This window comes from Hippopotamus amphibius, chromosome 6, assembly GCF_030028045.1.
Source record: "Hippopotamus amphibius kiboko isolate mHipAmp2 chromosome 6, mHipAmp2.hap2, whole genome shotgun sequence".
Classification (NCBI taxonomy): domain Eukaryota; kingdom Metazoa; phylum Chordata; class Mammalia; order Artiodactyla; family Hippopotamidae; genus Hippopotamus; species Hippopotamus amphibius.
The window spans coordinates 132,711,755-132,732,456 of record NC_080191.1 but is presented as its reverse complement, the minus strand read 5'-3'; the positions used below and the strand labels follow the sequence as shown (position 1 = coordinate 132,732,456).

Genomic DNA, 20,702 nt, shown 5'->3' with positions numbered 1-20,702 from the left:
GCTACATTAATCAAGACAGTATGGTTCTGGCACAAATACAGTCTTACAGATCAACAGAACAGGATAGAAAGCCCAGAAATAAACCAATGCACCTATGGTCAATTAACCTATGACAAAGGAGGCAAGAAAATACAGTGGAGAAAAGATAGTCTCTTCAATAAGTGGTGCTGGGAAAACTGGACAGCTACATGTAAAAGAATGAAATTAGAACACTCCCTAACACCATACACAAAAATAAACTCAAAACGAATTAAAGACCTAAATGTAAGACTGGATAGTACAAACTCTTTTAGAGGGAAACCTAGGCAGACTCTTTGACATAAATTGCAGCAATATCTTTTTGGATCCACCTCTTAGACTAATGGAAATAAAAACAAAAATAAACAAATGTGACCTAATTAAACTTAAAAGCTTTCACATAGTAAAGGAAACCATAAACAAAATGAAAAGACCATCCACAGAATGGGAGAAAATATTTGCAGACAAAGTGACTGACAAGGGATTAATCTCCCAAATATAGAAACAGCTCATGCAGCTGCATATAAAAAAAAGGAAACCAAAAAAAAAAAAAACCCAACCAAAAAATGGGCAGAAGATCTAAATAGACATTTCTCCAAAGAAGACATACAGATGGTTAAGAGGCATATGAAAAAATGCTCAACAGAGCTAATTATTAGAGAAATGCAAATCAAAACTACAATGACGTATCACCTCATACCATTCAAAATTGCCATCAACAAAAAGTCTACAAACAATAAATGCTGGAAAGGGTGTGGAGAAAAAGAAACTCTCCTATGCTTTTGGTGGGAATGTAAATTGTTACAGCCACTATGGAGAACAGTATGGAGGTTCCTTAAACAACTAAAAATAGAGTTACTGTATGATCCAGCAATCCCACTCCTGGGCATATACCTGGAGAAAACCATAACTCAAAAAGATACATACACCCCAGTGTTCACTGCAGCACTATGTACAACAGCCAAGATATGGAAGCAACCTACGTGTCCATCAACAGAGGAATGGATAAAGAAGATGTGGTACATATATACAATAGAATATTACTCAGCCATAAGAAAGAATGAAATAATGCCGTCTGCAGCAACATGGATGGACCTGGAGATTATCACACTGAGTGAAGTAAGTCAGACAGAGAAAGAAAAACATACCATATCACTTATATGTGGAATTGAAAAATGATACAAAAGAACTTATTTACAAAACAGAAAGAGACTCACAAATTTAGAAAACAAACTTATGGTCACCAAGGTGGAAAGGTGTGGTGGAGGAATAAATTAGGAGATTGAGATTAACAAATACCCACTACTATATATAAAATAGATAACCAACAAGGACCTACTGTATAGCACAGGAAAGTCTACTCAATATTCTGTAAAAACCTATACGGGAAAAGAATCCAAAAAAGAATAGATATATGTATATGTATAACTGACTCACTTTGCTGTACACCTGCAACTAACATACCACTGTAAATCAACTATACTGCAATATAAAATAAAAATTAAAAAATAAATAGACAAAATGGAGATACTAATAGATACGAGGATGATGTCACCATTCCACTAGCTTTAATGTGATATTCCTTGTAATTCTGGTTTTCTGAAGAACTTCTGCATCTTTTATTACAAAACCAATCAACAAACACATAGAGATATAAAACCAGAAGGCCCACTATTCTCTTTTCCTCACTGGCTACCACTTTCATGTCTTTTAGCTAATTATTTTGGGATTTCTTTCAATGTTTTAAAATTTCATGCTTGTATTGCTACTTCCTGACTCACTCTGAGGCTTTATCACTTGATTTTCCGTCAAGGAAGATTTTTTACCAAGGTCTTCCCACACCACAAGCAGACATCCTTCTCATCAACTGCTCTTCTAATTGTCATACTGTATTTTGGGTAGATCAGCATCTCATGCTTACATTGTTATGACTATTAACAGCTAAACTATATTATCAACCATAATGGCTTTCCGTTTTGTACCCAACTTTTCGTTCCGCTGGAGACCTTTAAATTTTTTTCTCTCAGGGCTTCTTTACACATACTTTTCCCTCAGCTTGCAACACCTGCCTTTTTATTGAAGCCCCCCCCCCTTTTTTTTTTTAACAAATATGTGTTATTTTCCTCCCTTTTGATACAAAAGGTAGCCAATTGTTAAACTGTGGTAAATTCTTCATATTAGAGTCTGTTTATCAGTGGATAAACATTCATCACCCAACAGATATTTATTGAGTGCCTACTCTAAGGCAGGCACTTTTATATTTCTGGGAGAAAGCTGTGAATAAAACAAAGTCCCTACATTGCATTCTAAGGGAACTCAGATACTGTAAGCTTTCAAACCAATGATGACAGTTGTCTCTAAATGCAGCACTTTTTGTTGTGTTTTTGCTTTTAAACAAAAAAAGAATTTATTATCACTTAATATGAAAATATATGCTTATCTGTATTAAGCTCATAAACATGTAGGTAAAAATGCTTATTTAACTGAGGTTTATCATCTCTTTTAAGCTTCTAAGTTTTGGTTTAATAAGTCACAATCTTAAAGTCACTGAGCAGAACTAGAGGACCCTAAATTAGTGCAAATCTAACCCAAGCCAATTGCTTTACAGAACAATTAAATATAGCAATAACCAGTTTCAACCTCAAATCCTCTTAGTGAAGTCACTCTCCTACATAATTAAATGTGTTGTTTTTTATTTATTGTTGAAAATAAAGACAAGGTGACGTTGTTCCCCAAATTTGTTTTTTACCACTCATCATGCACTACTTAAACTAACCCTTTTCCTATCCTGCAGCCATAGACTTTATTATTTTCTAGAAACATACTGAAAGTCTTACCTGTTTGTCCATCACCTTAAACTATGTCATTTTCTGTCATTTACCAAATTCTCTGCCTGCCTGTGGGTGACCAATAACATAGCTGGCTAATTCAGGAAGACCCAGATCACCAATTCAAGGCATGTGACAAACAAAATGACACTCAAATTTTACTTCTACTTTCAGAAGAAAGCAGCTCCTCATTACCATTATTGATTCTGTAAACATGTCAGTGCTGGTAAATACCTTTCTGACAATATCCACCTAATGAAACTCTGGGAGAAATGATAAGCCTGCCATTAACCTTTTGCGCAACTGACAGTGGTAGAACCAAAATTTACCACTTATAAAAAATACTTGTCAATGTTTTATGGATCATTCATCTAAGAGATAACTATTAATGAAGTAGGTTTGAACCTTGAAGAGTTGTCTTCTACAGGTAAGTTGTTAAAATAATTTAGTGAACAATCACTAATTCTTATACTAGAAAAGAGGCATAAATACATGCTATCAGAATTCAAAAGCTTTTTCTGGGTCCAAACTCAGGACACATTGTGGACATAACTCCACAATAACAACAATAAAATTTTATTCTAATCGTGCAAAGAGACTCTATCAGAAAAGCAATAAAATTTATTTATATTTTAGTGAGGAACTTCTCATAAACCCTGCTATTTATCAGATTCTTCACAAACAGTCTGGGAAGTTTATTTTGTTCCTTCTCTTGTTTTAGTAAAATAAAAAGAAGAGAATGTCATAAAATCTAGGTATCTCAAATTTTATGTTAATCACACCTTTCTAATAACCGAAATATAAGTACCATGAAATTCACTGCAAGGTCCTGAATGCTCCTAAGGCATTTCATAAGGTTTTAAAATATGTTGAAAAATTACAGTCTTTTCATCACTTTGCAAGTCCCTCCATTGGTGTCCCTAGGCCATCTGAGTTTTTAAAAGCTCCCCCGTTAGTTCAATGTGCAGCCAGAGTTGAGGCCAGGGGTCCATGTTTCTCAAAGTGTGCTCTGAAAACTACCTGTCTCAGAACCACCTGGGATTTTGTTAAAAATGTAGGTCAGGATCTTTAGCGTTGGGCCTTGAAATCTATGTTTTTAAGAGGGCACCTCCATTACACTCAGGATCACTTCAAGGCTAAGCAGAAATATAATGAATCCTGATTTTTTTCTACAGTGAGTTATCATCTCACACCAGTCAAAATGGCCATCATTAAAAAGTCTTCGAATAATAAATGCTGGAGAGGGTGTGGAGAAAAAGGAACCCTCCAACACTGTTGGTGGGAATGTAAACTGGTGCAGCTGCTACGGAAAACAGTATGGAGGTTCCTTAAAAAACTAAAAATATGGTTACCATATGATCCAGCAATCCCACTCCTGGGCATATACCTGGAGGAAACTCTAATTTGAAAAGATACATGCACCCCAATGTTCACAGCAGCACTATGTGAAATAGTCAAGACATTGAAGCAACCTAAATGTCCATCAACAGAGGATAAAGATGTGGCACATATATACAATGGCATATTACTCAGCCTAAATAAGAGTGAAATAATGCCATTTGCAGCAACATGGATGGACCTAGAGACTATTATAACAAGTCAGACAAAGACAAATATCGTATGATATCATTTATACATCGAATCTAAAAAAATCATACAGATGAATTTACTTACAAAACAGAAATAGACTCACAGACATAGAAAACAAACTTACAGTTACCAATGTGAAAGCAAGGCGGGGGAGGGGGCAGGGGGAAAGAGAATAAATTAGGAGTTTAAGATTGACATGTACACACTAGTATATTTAAAGTAGATAACCAACAAGAACCTACTGTACAACACAGGGAACTCTGCTCAATATTCTGTAATAACCTAAATGGGCAAAAAATCTGAAAAAGAATAGATAAGTGTATATGTATAACTGAATCACTTTGCTGTACACCTGAAACTAATACAACACTGTTAATCAACTATGCTCCAATATAAATATAAAATAAAAATTAAAAAAAAAAACAACAAGGACCGACTGTACAGCACAGGGAACTATATTCAATATCGTGTAATAACCTAAAACGGAAAAGAATCTGAAAAATAATATATATATAATATATATGTATAACTGAATCACTTTGCTATACACCTGAAACTAACACAACATTGTAAATCAACTATACATCAATAAAAGAAAAAAAGAAATGTCATAATGAATCCTGATTTTTTTCCCTTTCTTATTTTCAGAAGCCTCCTAAAGCACAAACAATAGCCCCAGCAGCTGCAGCTTTACTTTGGTCTGTAGTGATAAGCTTGCTCTCAAGATTTGTCTCATTACTTATTTGCTTTTTTATTTTTCACTTCCCTGCTAGCTCAAGTCTTTGAGATCCCAGACCAATTAATTTCTTAATTCATTAGAGGAAAGTGTCACTCCTGTCTTTTATTTTGGCATTAGTTTGATAAGGAACCAAGAAAATTAATTCTTTGAGGAAAAAAATTTTTTTTAAGGTTTGTTAGAATTTAGCAAAATAGGCAGTCCGTGGACTACTAGTTAGGATTTAAATTGGTACAGTCTTTTTGGAATATGACTCTTTCATCTTGGGAAACCTAAGAAGATCATGTTGAGTTCCATTGCACAGTCGGTAATATTTCTGTGAGTCAGCCTTCTTGCCTGCAATACTACCCCAACCATGCTGTAGATTTTGGGAAACTTTAATCTCCAGGTTTACTTCCTCCCACATGCCTGAGACAATATGAACCCAGAAAGAGTAATCCTACCAGGGTTACCTACTGTTGCATGATCCTGGCCTGGGCCCGTGGGCATGGACATAGATTACATGATTCCTTCTTTCTTTGCAGTGTCCTTAAATTACTTTGCATATGCCACCACAGTTACATGTATCTCTGCAATTTAATGCATTTAGCAATTCACTGACAACTCTCCCTCACATAGATATATTTGTAAAGGGTGCAAACTTTTTTTTCTTATTGAATATTTTATGCACATTTGAAACAAAATGAAAAGCACTTTCTAAATTAATAATAATAGCTACTATCTATTAATAATAATAGCTATATCTATGCTGTATATCTGGCACTATGTTGGGCATTTCAAGTATATTATCTCTAACATGCTCACAGAAACTCTAAATAGGTAACATTGTTCCCACCTCACAAGTAAGGAAATTGAGATTGAGATTATTAAGTCCAATGTCATACAAGTAATGAGCAGAATCTAAATTTTAATTCAGATATAAACTCAACAGTTTAAAATACAACCACCAATTTTACTTCTGCTATATTTTAACTGAATATTGCTAAACAGTACCTGGAACATACAGTAACTTTAAAGATTCATCTGGAGGCAGGTGAATAGAATTTTGGTTACTGCCAAGGTGAACTTGGGCAAATTTTTAAATTTCTGTGAGTTTAAGTTTCTTTACCTACAAAATGGGGTTATATGAGGATTAAATAAGGACATGGGTGCCAAGAGCCAAGCCAACAAGGGATCCTTATGACTATTTACCTTCCTCATTCATGGCCAATTGTAGTGCTTCCCATGTCCATATTATTATTTTATAGTAAATTGGAATTGAGAGTAAAACTCATAGCCTGTAGGCCAAAACTTCAGGTTAAATTGAGAGTAAAGGTTTGGATTTCTATCCATTCTGAGGAAAGAAATAATTATAAAATCATCTCACACCAAAAGCCCAAAACAAAACCAGTCTCATACAAAAGGCTGGACTCCCTTACTGTCATACTTCACTGAAAAACAGCTAATTAACCACAGATTGCCAGATGAAGACAGATGAGTTTTTTCCCTCCAGTTCTTCCAGAAAAATCCTATTATCACTTTGCCAAAACACTGTGACACTGTCGCAAATCTGGGAAATGCAAATAGATGAAAATAATACTGGTCTGAAGTGAAGAAATAGACACAGAGAAAATTTCTCACCCAAATTTTTTGTCACGTATTTTGTTGTTTAGTCAACTGTCCAATTCTCAGAATCTACAGATGTGTTTGGAGGGCAATTCAAAGAAATGACAAACAAAGCAAATGCAAAAGTGCTTTGTTTTGATAAGTTATGAATAAAGCAAGCAACCATAGTTTCATGTAATATTTATACAACACCAAGAAAATTAACGAGAGGGTTCTCTAACCTTTAGGAATTTTAGAATTAATGGCTTAAGCCTTGGCTTCTTTCCACGGAATTCACAGCAGGAGTCACAATCAGCCTCAGGCTCTTGTCACATATACAGCAATTATTCTTTACAACTTCACTAGAGAGTCTTTTCTGTTTGATCACTCTTCTCAAACAAAATATTATAATATTAATTCATATCCATAAAAATGACAACTTTTATGGTTCCCTATCAGGCAGTGTTTTAGGTCCCACTTTAAAACAGGTTTATAGGGAACCCCTCAGTATTCATTAGGGAAGAATCACTGCAAAGAGATCGTGTAGATAGTAGTTAAGCAAAGGACTGGACCTGGGCTTTGGTCATAAACCCTGTCACTTACTAACTGTGTGACTTTAGGGAGGAGACAATCTCCTTGTGCCTCTATTTTTGTCACCTGTAAAATGGGAGTAATGAGAAGGACCTACTTCATAGGTTGTGATAAGGATGTAAAACATTGAGAACAGTACCAGGTACATAGATGGGACTATTAAGACCAACTCTTTTTACAATAAGCAATTTGTCAAGAGTCGCCACCTAGCCATTTGACCTTGAGTAAGTCACTTTTCTGAGCCTAATTTTCTTAATCTTAAAATAGTGAATATATATAGTACCGAGCTGCAGAGTGAGGGCTAAAGATTGTCTTTGAAACATGGCTCTATGCAGCAAATACAGTTGTTTACTGCACTCTAAACTCTCATGGTTTTTATTTATATTTTTATAACTCTTTCCCTACCTTCTACTTCATGATATAATTGCTTGTATGTGGTGTATGTGTTTTCTCTCTCTCTCTCTATATATATATATTTTTTTTTAAATTATTAATTCCCTGAAAAATGGAAGCAATATATATTTATACTCCATAGCACATAGGTCAGTATCTTAAATGTGGTGGGCGTTCAAAAATTATCAACTGAGAAAAAATTAATATTAGTTGAATTTTAGTACTTTAGGATACACTAAATTTTGTGTGAGTCTCCTTGGCTTTACATTATGAATTATACAACACTCCCCAAGAACCTGGGAAATTAATAGAGTAACATTTTCATACCATATAGATAAAGGAAGTAGAGTAAAAGTTTGCAAAAATACTGAAAGTTTGTATTTCCCTTTGATGATGTGCCTTTATTTTTTTCTCTTATAAGCTCACAACCCCCTAGAACCCAGATCCATTATTTCCACACTTCAAATGTAACTAATCCATATTAATTTTAGAAATTTCCTCAGGTAACTGAAACTGGTAACATGAAGGCGTAAGCCCTGCTCTTTTACCTTCAATCAGCTCAAAGTGCTGTTTAATCCCATGGTTGTGCTCTGTTCTGTCCTCACCTTGGTACACCTGTGCCTGTTTCTATCCATGGTGCTGTCTTGACCCAGACACAACTTCTAAATTCACAAAATCATAGTTCCTCAAATAGTCACTAATATTATCTTTTAGCAGCATATTAGTTTCCTACTGCGGTTGTAACGTGACCACAAACTCAGTGGTTGAAAACAGCGCAAATTTCTTCTCTTACAGTTCTCTTGGTGAGAAGTCTGACAGAGGTCTCACTGTGCTAAAACAAGGTATTGGCAGGGCTGCATTCCTCCTGGAGGCTCTAGGCGACACTCCGTTTCCTTGCCCTTTCTAACTTCCAGGTGCCACCCACATTCCATGGCTGGTGGCCTTCCTCTTCTGTCCGCAAAGCCAGCAACGAGCTGAGCTCTTCTCCCAACACATCACTCTGACTTTTCTTCTGCCTCCCTGTCCCACATTTAAGGACCCTTGTGATTACACTGGGCCCACCCAGATAATCCAGAATAATTTCTCTATTTTAAGGTCAGCTAATTAGCAATCTTACTTCCATCGCTGAGCTTAATTCCCCTTTGCCATGTGAGGAGACATGTTCATAGGTCCCAGGAATTAGGACATGGCCATCTTTAGGAGCTCATTATTCTGCCGACCACAAGTTAATCAAAAATATGTTAAACATCCTTTAAAAGTATCCAGATTAGCACATTGGAAAACTGACATTTTAAAATTGGAGTTCTTTAAGTACTTTGGGGAAATCAGACTTCTATAATGGAGAGATAGTCCACTGTTGGAATTGCATTCATACAGCAGTGCCAAGAGGTTCTTTCATCTCAGAAGTCTGGTTTCCACAGTGACCAACACAGCATCCTCTGTTGTTTTGCAGCCTGTGATGTAGGGCACCCACCTCAATTCCAGCACAAACAAGTGACAGAACAGAAAGCTCTCCTGGCAAACACACTTTATCTAAAAGTCCACAGACTGAGGATTTTGATGCATAATTCAGCCTCTCCCAGCTTAGTCTATTTCCCACTGTGTGCCTGGCAACACACTAGACTCAATGGAAAGACATCATTCACTTTGGATGGTTTCTGCTGACTGACAAGCTGACTGAAAAGGGAAATGTATGACAAACAGAGAACACCTCAAGTTGAGCTATGGGATGTCAGAGTGCTAGTGTCACAAATGAGCTACCATCTGATTGTGGAGATTTGCTTCAGGTGAAAGCCAGCTTTTCAGACTTCTAATTTCCACCTTCGGTACAGGTTGTCATTGGTAGCATGGCCTTGGAATTAGACAGCTAGGTGCAAAGCCAGCTCTTTCTCTTAAGAGATTTGTCATCATGGGCTTTTTACTTTTTACACCTCAGTTTCTGCACCTGTAAAATTAATTATTGCTACTACATAGGATGATTATGAGGAAAAGTGAGGTAATGTATTAATATTTTAGTACACTGCTTGGCACACTGTAAGCCCTCAATGGATGGCACTACTTTTACTTTTTCTCTTTTTAATCTGTTAGACTTCACTGCTTTAAATACCAGCTAAAATATTAGGGAGAATATGAAAGGCTATATCTTTTACCCACAGTAACAAGCTATTGAATTTTTATTCCACTGATATACTATTCATTAAAATATTTCATTCTATAACTCTATAATTGAACAAAATGTTAAATTCATTAAGTGAAAATGAAAATTTTAGTTTAAATGGCTTTCTAGCAACATGAGATGAAATTTCTTACTATTTTGCAAATTCCATTATTTGTGAACGTAGATTATTCCTGCCTTGTTTCCTTGCCTGGATGCTTTGGGTCTCTCACATCTAAATTTCAAGTTGCTGTGTTTCTAATATTGGCCTCTTGTTTGAACCTATTTGTGGCTTGTACTCAGAGTCCACCAAGTTCAGGATTATCTTGTTCTTTATATGATGATGGTCATGCTAAAGAGGGAAGAATTACCTGAAAGAGATATTTGATAGAGGAATATATGGAGTGTGATGGAATCTATTTTTATGGAAGAGGCAGATCTTCAGGCTGGGCTTGGTCTCAATAACCCTTCTAGTCAAAGAGACTGGCTGAGTGGAAGCTAAATGAAAGGCATCTGGTCATGCACGTGATATAGAAAAAGAGAGCTTCAGGGCCATAGAAATCAAAAGAAAAGCTGTTCCCTAGTAGCAGCAACCAGCAGTGGGCACCTACCAGAGTTTTCCTAGCAATAGAGTTGAGAAATACCATCTGTAAAGTGATCTGGAAGCAAGTGCAATTTTAGATGGTGAGACCAAGGGAGTGAATGTAATAGCCCCAGGTTGCTTGGAAGTGTGAGACAGCGGGAAGCCAAGGAGCAGAACCTGAACACAGCAAGAAGAAAAATCTGTTCTGGCCAGAGCAGACCAATCACGCAGCTAGTGAGCAAGTGAGGAGGATTTAGAAATTCATTTCAAAGTGCAGCTTATAATATTTATAATTTCTTTATGTATAACCATGCTGAAGTTGTGTGCAAATATCATGTATGTGGCTTTCAATGTGTAGTCATCGCATTAAGAACTAGTAGTAGGTAAATCCATTTCAGTGGATTCCTTGTTTGGTCTTCACGTAGCTGTCAGTTAAACACTCTTTTAGGAATCCCCTGGCAGTCCACTGGTTAGGACTCTGTGCTTCCACTGCAGGAAGCACGAGTTCAATTCCTGGTTGGGGAACTAAGATCCTGCAGGCTATGTGGTGCGGCCAAATACAATTTTAATAAAAGACTCTTTTTAGATATTTCTCCAGATAGATACACGGAATAGTTGAAATCTCACACTCAATTTATCTGAATACCATCTTCCACAGGGCGAAGTGGGCTTGCTCTGTGTCTTTTTTTTTTTTAACTACATTTTTTATTCCTTTGCCTCTTTCCTCCTTTTCTTTCTCAGATGTACATTGGGCAATATCTTAGAGCCCATGACCTCATCTCTTACATGTCCAGGGAAGCCTACTAGCAAGTCAGGAAATGACCTTATAATAGATTCCCTACAGTCTTAGCTGGCAGACTTCTTCACTGGTTGAGTGTTGATGGGGTCCCCTGAATGTCTTTTATCTGAGCCAGGTAATGAGAATAGGTATATCTCTTCTTGGAAATTAACGCTGTTTTTGTCATCTATCTCCAAAGATACAACTGCAGTTAGGGTGTGATGCAGCTCTCTTATTGCTTCCCGAACTCAACCGCCTGCTGCTAGAACATAAATTCTTCAGGAGGAGCGACCTTTCTCTGTTCGTTCACTGATGCATCCTAACTGTCTAGAACAGTGCTGGGCACATTATAGGCACGTGCATATTTACTGAATGAGTTGCTCCTGGGGAACAGGAAGTGTAGCAAGGGTTAACCTTATGTAGGCGGAGGCGTGGTGGCAGTAAGGTGGGCCAGGATGTTGTATTATTTATTCCTGGGAGAGCAAACGTAATAAAGTTTTTGTGCTTTGGTTGCCCTCTCCAAATATCTCATGATCTTGCTTTCATACTGTTTTTTTTCCCTAAGATCTTTTTATCACAATCTGAACAACTACTGTATTAACACAGTATCTTAAACGCTTTTCCATAAGTACCATTTTTGAAAATACATTCAGCTGAGGTGACCACTCTCCTTGCTACCTACCCTCACCTTAGGCACACCTCTGTGTGGAACTATCTCAGGGAGAAGACGGCCATTGTGACTTTGCCAAAGGGCAAGTTATTAAAGGAAATATTAAAACAGAGTGCATAAAAATAGCATTAAATATTTATTTGTAAATTGTTGGACATATTCATAAAAATTGTCCACCTAATCTTCAGTGATTATGCTAAATACTGACACCCCGTCCATGTAGTCATCAGTAAAAATTATATTTTCAATCTTCAGTGTTTCCCTTCTTCCTCTTTTATTTCTTCTTGCTTTCTGTTTTTTTTTCTCTCCCGCTCTTTCGTAAATATTTACAAAGAACATATAATATCTACAGCACTGATAAGTGCTGGCTTGTAGAGTAGAGTAAGTGGATTCCTGTTATGAGGAATTCATGGTCTAACAGAGGTAACAGATGTCGTGGCCAACATGATCCTGTGTGGTAAGTTCTACAAGGAGGTGGGTTTGTATGAGATGCTGTGTGAACACAGAGGAGAGTAACTAACTTAGCCTATACGTTTAGAGAAGCTTTGCAAAGGAGAAATCTTGAAAGAAGAGTAAGACTTATACAGGAAATCAAGGAAGATAAGAGATTTCAAACAGAAAGAATATGTCCCTGACCCTGTTGGTTGCCCATTCAAGTACCATTTTGTCTTCAATTGTTCCCTGCCATCTAAATCCTGACTTTGTTTTTCTGGATGTCTCATGAATCACATAAGGCTTGGGTGCTCCCCAGCCTCAGGGATTAAATCTTGGTTAGTCTGACTCAATAGGAGCAGTTCTGTAACTCCTGTCATGGCTGGTTTAGAAAAGATTACTTCATTCCATCCTGGTCCATGAGACAGATTTGAGAGCAAATTTGCTGTGGGGATTCTGGGACATTCCATGTGAGGATGGGATTGTCTCTTCTGGTTTTTATATGCTGCTATGTCAGGATATGAAGTTTGAAACTAATAGACACACTTGTCACCACAGGAGACAAATTTGAAGAAAAAGAGCCGTTTCCCTTAGGATGGCATTGGTCCATAAAACAGCAATCCTGGAACCACTAATTGGAACTAATTCTGATTTCTTGTTGTGTCTGATAACAAATCACTTTATTTTGTAAGTGATTTTCAGTTAACTGAGAAATAATAACAAAACAAAGTCTCAGGGGCATAAATTATCATAGTTCCACAATCCACATACTTATGTGAAGTGCCTAGCTATTGTTTTCTGGAATTCCTATTGTATTGAACTGAGTAGTTAAGGGTGAATGAGCAACAATTTTCCTGAGGCTGGGGATGAAAGACCAGAGCCAGCTCTCACAAGCATGAGATGTCAATAAATAAAGACCGGAAGAAACTAATTTGATTTTGTGGGAAAATGCAAAATGCCCTAGTCAAAATATAAATGCCAAAGATAAATTTTGCTAATCTCTGCAAGGGTACAGAGAGTGAGTCTGGCAGCAAACAATAGGTTGGTCTCTGAATTTGGTTCCTTGAAGCTCAGGCTCACCAAGTCGATTCATTCACATAAAAGCCTGTCCCTAACCCTTCAAAGCTTTACGCATGAACCACTTGTACTGATTTTGTTTCACCATGTAAAACAGTTTACAGTCTCCTCATGATCTTTGGTTTAACATGCTCAGGGCTTCTTCACTGTTTTTCCCTCCATTTTCCCCCTACACACAATTTGACACTCCCTCTATCAATATCTGAGGCTCCCCCCCCCGCCCCCAAAAGAATCCTACCAATTTTGGTCGGCTAGGACCATCTCCTCTGGCATACTACTCTGAACAATAGATTTGCTCCAGCTTTATGTCCTGGACAAGATCCACCAAAACCCCCTTCTCATAGAGACAGAAAATTGACAAAGTTATTGAAAAAAGCCCATTCTTTTAATTTACCGATATTCAACATGTACTTGGTTTTTGAACATATAATTGCAAAGTGTAATTATCAACCTTACTTTTGCTGAAAACATTATTATCTCAACGTCTATACTGAAAAATTACAAAAGAATTACTGAACCCACATTAATTCATATTGACATAAATTTAGAGTATGTACATGTACCAAATAATAAAAAAAATAGGTATAATAAACTAAAAGTAAATAGTAATGGTGTTTATTTTCCTAAAATGGGTACATTGGGGCAGGTTCCTTAGACATGTGCTTAGATATTAACAGGAAAAAACACTGCTTTATAAATATTTTCATAAAGAAGACCTGGCTTTTCAGGATAACCTTCATAGTTCTTCCTTAAGCACAAGAGAAAATTCCTATAAAATGGATGAAAACCTGTTTTATTGGTTCTCATTGTTTCCCAAAACTACAAGCTGGAATGAAAAGCCACAAAAGCAGAAACCCCACCACTTGTCACTTCTAGAATTCTAGTGCTTAGCAAAATGCCTGACAAAATGCTCTTTAAATATATTTTTTTGGAATCGAAGTGATTTTATCCCAATTAAAAATATAATAATCCTAGAGAAAAGTTGAAGGAATATTACATTGAACACCTGCATATTCTTCACCTGTATTCACAAATTTTAATATTTTATCTTATTTACTTTTTCTGTCCATATATAAATATATGAATTTTCACCTGAAGCTTTGATATTAAGTTGCTGATATTATAACACATTGCCCCTAAATATATTAGCATGTAATTTATAAGAACAGAAACATTCTCCAACATAACCACTATACCATCAACACATCCAAGAACATAACATTGCTTTGACAATATACATTCAACATTCAAATACCACCAACTGTCCAACTGTTATTTATAGGTGTTTCTTTTTTCCCTGCCCCAGGATCCAACCAAGGATCATGGTTTACCCTTGGTGGTTATGTCTCTCTAATCTTCTTCAAGTTCTCACTTTTCTTTTTCTTTGATCATTTTTTTTTAAACTCCGCGACTGGTGTCTTATAGAGTGTTCCACAATATGAATTATCTGATTGTTTTTTCATTATTAGATTCAGGTTAAATATTTTCATAAGAATACTACATAGGTAAAGTTGTGTCATGTCACTTTATGACATTAAGAGGATCATGGTATCAGTTTGTCTCATTATCGATGGCAAACATTTTGGTCATTTGATCACCATCACTGAAGATAGTGTTCCCAGACGCTCCTTTATAAAAGTCAGTACTCTCCTTTGTAATTAATCCACAATATGTGGGGTAATACTTTAAGACTGTAAGAGTATCTTATTCTCCAAGATTTATACCTATAGTTTTAGCATCTATTGATGACCCTTGCCTTCATCATATATTACATTGGCAGGTGCAGCATTTCTAATTTTATCCCTTTAAACTTCATCAGCTGGCATTCTAATATAAAAAAGAGCTTTGCCTTTCCTGAATACTTTTGATTACCTTTGCTCTGAATATTATACTCTTAGCAATGCAGCCTTAGATTGCAGTAAATTATTTTTCACAACTGGGTCACACAGTTCACTCATTCAAAGAACAAACTGTAGTTCCATTTGAACATGTAGAGTTTTAAATCGTTCATGATATATTAGAGCATTAAATTTTAAGAATTAATTAGATATGTTCATATAATTCATAAGGGATATTGCTATTTCTTTAGTATCCTGACAATTAGTTTTTGTGTTTTCAAAGCTCTCTGTTGACTTAATGTATTTTTCTGGCCTCTTACTTCCTACTGGATGTTTATCTGCCTTCTGTCATATGGACTGCAGATACATGGCTAGCAATAAAAATGATCACACAATATTTATGAAAATGATTGCAATTCTATCCTTAGTTCAAAGTCATCTGCCAATGATTTTCACCAGAACAGTACTATATGATAACATGTTAGGACATAAATGTTTTTATTACAAGCTAAAATTAAATGAGAATTATAAACATTGAATATAGGAATCATATGATACAATATTGTAACTTAATACTTCTCTGTAGAAAACCCTTGAGAAAGACATACTGTTAATATTTAAGCATACTAATTACTCAGAAAATGGTCTAAATGGTCTGAAATTACCATCTCCTGGTCCACCTTTTTTCTTTTTTTTCCAGAAAATATGACACAGACTAGAGAAACTAAAAATCATTTCTTTTCCAGGACACTTTTCAAGGACATTGGCTTTTTTTTGGTTTTTTGTGGGTTTCTTGGGTTTTGATTTTTTCTTTTTTCTGGTTTGGTTTGGTTCATAAAATCACAGGAATTCCTGAATTGGTGTTTCTCTCATGAGTGCCATCCTCCCTCAAACAAGCTTACAGAAGAAACAGATGTGGCTTTTCTTCCCATAAAGACTGTATGAGGCTGCAGCAGTTAAACATACTTCTCAGCTGCATCCTCACAACTGCAATTTGGCACTGCTTTTTAATTTATCAAATTGAAAAAAACATAAGGCAAAAATTACAAGCCATTTCTCTTGTTATTATACTGATTACACAGATTCAGCATGAACAAGACAGATGCTAATTTGTGCATAAAGCATATTCCCTTTGACAGGAAAATATCCATAAGTTGTAGTAGAAGAAAGATAACAAGGGTGGTGTTAAAACCATTATTAGATTTATGTGGAAAGTTTCCAGTGAAAGACATGATCTCCTGCTTTATCACATCAACAATAATTCCTAGATGTAGAGTGTCAGTAAAGACACCCAAACAAATCTCTTCCCATGGAGCCTGGCGGCTTGGCAATTGGGAATGTTTTGAACCAGTGGTGAATTCAAGCAAATCAAGGAAGGTAAATGTGATGGAGAGAAAACAGTGAGGTCACCTGTGTCCCAATTTCTTGCACCATTTCTTCTACAGAAATTCCAATGTGACCTTCAGCAATTCCCTTAACATCTTTTGGTTTCTACTTTCCCATTTCTAAATTCAAGATATTTGGGTTACATGCTGGCCGTGTACCTTTTAGCTATAACATTTGATATATGGATTCTATTTTTCAAGCTATGTAGAATGAGTTTGTGATCTAAGCATCTTTGAACTGATATAAATTTAGAGTCAAATAACCCCCATGACAGGTGGATTTTCCCCAAATCCCATTATGACCTAGAAAATTTGGTATTAAAAGCAACTTCCCTTCTTATAAGTACTTAAGTGCCATAAATTCAAGACCCAGCCAGTGGAACAAGAATGATCTCTGCCAGGAATGATGCCAAAGCAGAGTTTTAGAAGAGTGGAAGATTAAAGCTTAAAGCTGGGAGAATGTCTGTGGTGATGGATGAATTCTTCTATTTAACCTGTAATAAAAATCATACTTTTCTTTCAATGCCTAGTCAAAAAGCTACTTACCCTATAAAACCTTCCCAATTGCCCCCCCCCCACCCTGTTTTCCATTCTGTTTCCCTACCACTTGGTTCTTTCTCCATTTGATGTGGTCTTCTATTAAAATTTACTATTTACATATTAATTCCTCCCACTGTTCTATAAATTTCTTGAGGCTTCAGACAGTTCTCTTACACTTTTGTGTTCATTCTTCCTACCTTCTTCTTCTCTCACTATTCTCCCACCCCTACTCCCAGACCACATGGTCTAAATATAGGACCTACTCAATATTTCTTTGTCAAATTTAACATTATTTCAATTGACAGATGTTAATACATATGACAGCGCATCAAAATCATTGAACTTGAACAGTTTCTTGATTCATTATGATTGTAGACAGTTAAGTACCCATCAATTTCTGGCAGACAAATGTTTAGATTTACCTGACTGGAGCTTCTTGAAGTCAGGGCCCCTGTCTTGTCCAGCTCTGTGCTGCCGTATGAGTATGTGCTCTATTAAGGCTTAGAACAGAACAATCCTGACCTGTGAGCTGTTAGGATTAGATAGGGAGCTGTGTAGAAAAAAACAACAGATTAATTTTTTTCTTGGATGAATTCAAAAGAGACTTCCAAGAAAATAAGGGATTGCAGCTCTCTAGGAACCATATTATCTGCAATATTTTCAGAGTAACTAGTCTTCAACTAACTACAGTTGACCCCAGAGCAACTCGGGGTGGGGAGATGGTTAGGGGCGCTGACCCCTGCACAGTCCAAAATCCACATGTAAAAAAATCACTGTCCACACTCCCTATCTGGGGGTCCGGATCTGTGAACTCAGCCAATCAGGATCATGTACTACTGTGTTTATTGAACAAAAGCTGTGTATAAGTAGACTGTCACAATTCAAACCCATATTGTTTGGGGGTCGACTGTAGTCTCATTTCAACAATATATAACTTTTTAATAAACTTACATCAGGAGATGTGAGAGTGAGTGTGAGCCAGTGAGATATAAGAGGAATCATATTAACGTTCTAAATTGAATTTAAGGTTTTTATCTCTTCTCCTTCTCTTTTTATATCCTCAAACCAGCATTTATTTATCCATTTAATTCCAAAACATTTAATTTAGAAGTCTGGTATTTCATAATCACCCATTTTGACAGACACGGGCTGACACACAAGGATTATCACCAAAGAGTTACAACAAAATAAATCCATTATTCTTAAACAGTAACCAAAACCAAAAAAAACCCCAAAAGTTACAGGTATCAAAACTTTAGATGCATCGCATTGAAAAGGTTTGCGCACCTCATAATTTAAAGAGGCAAAACAAGGCGCTGCTGAAACCTCACGTTAAACAGCTTATTATTAACCTGAAGGAAAGGAGCAAGTGGTCTCTCTGTCTCAGCTTCCCTTATCAGTTTTCCATCAGCTGAAGAAAGAGGTGGGAGGGGTGAATTCATTTTTGCATGCACAGATGTACTGCTTTAACAAAGCACTATCAGCTTGTTTTAAATGAACCATTTAAATACCGTCTGCAGCCTGTGTCAGCTAATTCTCCTTTCTAACTTCCCTATTGCTTTCGCCTGCATTTCACTTAGATCGGCAGGCATAGCAAAATGCCTCCTTCAGAACGCACCTGTCTGCACAATTGGAAAAGGAAGCTCTGGTGGGCTCAAAGCAACCGTCAGTCCAGCAATGCCCAGGAATTTGTCGGGAACTGCTTCCCCGGGGAGGGGAGAGCGCATCTGAGTGGATGTGAGTAGCTGTGCTGCCATACTGATAGGTGTAGCGCTAGAGACTTGGTGATTGTGGCGAGGAAGGAGCGGTGGTGACGGGGTGGGGGTGGGAGTCGGGGCGAGACGCCGGCGTGGCCTCCTCCGGCTTCCTCGTCCTGCTGGTCGCTCCTCCAGAGGGTGAGGTTGTCTCACAGCAGCGGCATGATGAGCATGGAGTCCTTACAGGAATCCTCGTTTCGTGTGTCCAGCTCGCCTACGGCATCCTCGAAGGCTTGTCTGGCTAAGAGGCAGGACTGCTCGGGCGCGTTCTGGATCTCATAGTGGAACAGAGAGAAGTTGAGGGCCAGGGCCAGCCGGATGGGGTGTGTGGGCTGCATGTGCTCTTTGCCGATTGTGAAGGCTTCCTGGTGGCGGCCTCCGCAGCTTGGACCACACTGTTTTTCTTGCCGGAAGCCGCCTCTGCCAGGTAGCGGTGGTAACCACATTTCATCTTCAGGTAGAAGACCTTGCTCCCTCACTGGAAATCACTGCAGTTGTTGACGAGGAATTTGTCCAGCAGAGCCAGCACGACGCTGCACACCGGTGAGCCTTAACCGTCTCCAGTTTCTTCTCATTCCCCTCGGCCATGGTTTTCTGCTCGATGCTGTTGATGACCCTCCAGGAAGACCAAGCATGCTCTTGGAGGCCACAGTGAGGTTTAGGTCTTCCCCGGAGAGAGGTTCGTTGAGCTCGGTCACCGCCTTCATGGCGGAGGCCTTGTCGTCGTTGCGCTCCGCTTGCTGGGCCCGCCTCTCCCGCTGCAGCAGCCGCGCGCGGTCCCCTTTGTCGCGGTGGTCGGGCCTCCCCTCGCGCCCCGCGCCGCGAACTCGCTCGCGCTTGCGCTCCTGGTCGCGGCGCAGGCCGCCGCCGCGCACGCGCACCGGCTCGCCGGCCGGCCCAGGCTGCAGCCGCCGGGCAGCACCACTGGCCCTCTCGCTGGCTCGCCGCGCTGTGTTATCTCATTTTCAGATTTGTGTGGTGTGTTGAAAAAAAGTTTATAGTTCCTTTTTCCTCCTTTCGAACATATGATTGAGATTTTTTTAATCCACTTCATGATCTGATAAAAGTTCGTTAGAAGTATCTTTCAGTAAATGTTTTTCAGTTTAAAACAGTCTTTCTTGGGTTCCCTCTAGATACCAATAAAGCAGGTGAAGAAGTAGACTTGCTTCTCTTCTCACTGCAGGAAGGAAATTAGATAACCCCACGTTGTCTCCATAAAATTTGAACAGACCTCTGTCTCTGGTGTTAAGAGTACGGTCCGAAGTAATAAATGTTGATTATTGCATTTTCCTGCCAGTCCTCCAGGTCGAAGGCCACGTGCACGTGGGATGTTTATCTGCTCAGGAGAGTTTTCACCAGGCTCTTCCTTTTCCATAAAATGGATAGTATCTGTACTGTTCACTTAAGTACTGTCTAAATTGCAGGAGGCAGCATGTGAGGGAGCGTATGGGAAATCACAGTCTGGTGCAGCTGTGCATTGGTTTAAAGCCTAGCGTAGGGCAACGATGCCTGTGGTGATTTCGACAATTTTCAGTATATTCATTGCTCAGTTTCGTATTGTTTTATCTTCATAGAAGAATATATAGAGAATATATACAATGTGATTTGCTTTATATTCTGTAGAAGAATGTAGGAAAATATTCCCTCTCTATGCTCTGAGTATAAAGGGGGCTCTGGGGCCAGAATAATGTAGGAAATGCTACAGGCCTCACTTAGAAATTCTTAACGCACATTAGCCCATCAAGAA

General features: G+C 37.9%; 2 pseudogenes; both read right to left on the bottom strand.

Moving 5' to 3' along the window:
* LOC130854975 (gamma-secretase subunit APH-1B-like) overlaps positions 1-18,955 on the bottom strand; it is a 122,045-nt pseudogene extending 103,090 nt beyond the window's left edge.
* Positions 18,956-19,104: 149 nt separating this feature from the next.
* LOC130855679 (14-3-3 protein eta-like) lies at positions 19,105-19,662 on the bottom strand (annotated as a pseudogene).
* Between the last annotated feature and the right edge of the window lie 1,040 nt (positions 19,663-20,702).